The sequence below is a fragment of the Homarus americanus genome, unplaced genomic scaffold (assembly GCF_018991925.1).
Source record: "Homarus americanus isolate GMGI-L3 unplaced genomic scaffold, GMGI_Hamer_2.0 scaffold60367, whole genome shotgun sequence".
Lineage (NCBI taxonomy): Eukaryota > Metazoa > Arthropoda > Malacostraca > Decapoda > Nephropidae > Homarus > Homarus americanus.
Window position 1 is genome coordinate 156 of NW_024736338.1, and position 2345 is coordinate 2500.

The 2345-nt window shown below is 54.0% G+C and overlaps 1 non-coding gene and 1 pseudogene across 1 annotated transcript in view; both read left to right on the forward strand.

The window, feature by feature from the left end:
* Nucleotides 1-513: 513 nt before the first annotated feature.
* LOC121872156 lies at nt 514-658 on the forward strand (annotated as a pseudogene).
* A 1132-nt stretch (nt 659-1790) lies between these two features.
* The window catches only part of LOC121872157, a 4351-nt gene continuing 3796 nt past the window's right edge, over nt 1791-2345 (forward strand). The window contains exon 1 of the ribosomal RNA XR_006090047.1: nt 1791-2345. This exon is cut by the window's right edge and continues 3796 nt beyond it. This is a non-coding gene — a ribosomal RNA (large subunit ribosomal RNA).

Genomic DNA, 2345 nt, shown 5'->3' on the forward strand with positions numbered 1-2345 from the left:
CGTTGCCCGCGAGGGTTTTATGGGGTCGTCGCCTTGAGCTGACGGAAAGATGTCCAAACTTGATCATTTAGAGGAAGTAAAAGTCGTAACAAGGTTTCCGTAGGTGAACCTGCGGAAGGATCATTAACAGAGAGAAAGAGAACGGGGCGCTCTTAAAACTACTACTCTCCTGATTTGGGCGGTCTCGGGCTATGCTCTGGCAACTCCAGCAGGGAAAGAGGACAATCCCGGCCCCCGCACCAAAAATAGGTACCACGCTGTGGGTGGACCACACTCGGGCGAGAGCGCGAAGACCGGAGGAGGACGGACAGGGCTTTGGACAGCTGCCCGTCCGTTCCTTACTACCGGCGAATAAGCCTCTTGACCCAAAAAGAGTGAAATTCTAGTGTCAAAAAACAACAACAAGCCGTCCGGCCAAACCCAAACCACAAACTTGGGCTATATCTGTCAAACCCTTTCATCGAGACTCGACCTGTGATGGTTAGTCGCAAAAAGACCAAATGGCAAATACACAACTCTTAACGGGGGATCACTCGGCTCGTGGGTCGATGAAGACAGCAGCAAACTGCGTGTCGGTATGTGAATCGCAAGAATACCAGATACATCGACAAGTTGAACGCATATTGCGGCGGCGGCAGCCATATGAGCTTAATAGCCGCCACTCCTCTCGGTCAAAATATACATCCGCCAGTTTGCTGCGGTTAAATTGCCTGCTGACTGCTCTCCCCGACACGAGGGTAACCCGAACAGACTTCACGCCTTGGGGTTTAATCGCGCCGGCGCTAGCGAGCGTGCCATAAAACAAGCAAGCCTATCACTAGCAAGTCCATGGACTTGGCGCACCCATTCAACCACATATAAGCGACGGTATGCAGCCCTCTCTTAAATAACTGGGCGGCTCTTTTGCCTGCTGTCCACAGGGTGCGAATGACCGTCGGCCGCTCATAGCAATGATGCTGCACATGTTCTAGAGGACCTCCATCACGAAGAGGAAGCAGAAACCGGGTGGGATATCTTTTAAAACAAAGCCCGAATTTCGTCTATCACCGAAAGAGTGCTTGGCATGCATTGCAGTGGAACCTAAATTGATGAGTGCGCCTGGGCCCGCAGTCTACCATGTAGTGGCGCAGGCAGAGAGATGACAATTGCTCTCGTCGGGACGAGAATGCTTGGGTGACGCCGTGCTCTTCCTCACGCGCTCCTCCACCCTCTCCCACGGTCAGACGCGGTGTGGGCGTTCTCTTTGAGAGTTCGCCACGAGTCCACGTCTATCTCATGACAGGCCTGGGAGGGAGGCAGAGGGAGTTCTCTCGCGTTAAGGAGCGGTGTTGCGCAGCCGCCTCATAGCGGCGCTGCGCCCGGGATGAAACACTAATTCTGCAGCGGAAGAGCGCTCACGCCAATTAATACTGCGACTCTCGCTCTCTTTCTCCGGATAAACAAGTGCCACTGCTGTGGCATGCGGGAACGGGGAAAGAGGTCAAAGTTTAAGCGGCAAAGGTGCGGCCGAGTAAGGGCGGAACACGAGCGTATATGCATTAAAACTGTGTGTGTATATGACTCTGCGAGAGATGTTCTGCTGGAACACTTTTTCTATTGGCTATTTACCACTCAATGAGAAGGAACGGAGTCAGGGGTGGGAGTGCCGGCGCCATGGCCGCTGGTACCCCCGCGACAAGCCCCTCAAACCTTCCTGCCTGGTAATGTCGGTGGTGAAGAAAGTCGGTGGCAGAGCGTCTTCCGCTTCGTGGTTGGGGAACTTGTTCCCCTAAGGATGATGAGACCACGATCGACCTCGTAGTAGGAGAGAGCTACCCGCCAAATTTAAGCATATTAATAAGCGGAGGAAAAGAAACCAACAGGGATTCCCTTAGTAAGGGCGACTGAACCGGGAAAAGCCCAGCGCATAACCTCGATGTCTTCGGGCACGAGGGGTGTTGCGTTTCAGAGGGTCCAGCACGCCGTCCCATACCGTCTAAGTCAAGCTTGAAAGCGGCCACTGCCCATGGAGGGTGACAGGCCCGTATGGCGGCGCCCGTGAGGGTACAGATGGGGCGGTCGGAAAGGGCCTCTCTGTAGAGTCGGGTTGCTTGAAAGTGCAGCCGGAGCGGGTGGTAAGCTCCATCTGGGCTAAATATGACCACGAGACCGATAGCGAACAAGTACCCGTGAGGGAAAGTTGAAAAAGAACTTTGAAGAGAGAGAGTTCAAAATGCGTGAAACGTTAAGAGCCGGAAGCAGATTGGAAGCTTCCGAAGGTCGAACTGGGGATTCAGCTCGTCGGCTGTCGGCTGGGTGGGGTGTTATGGTGAAGGCGACCCAAAATGTTTGGAAGCCCCCACTCA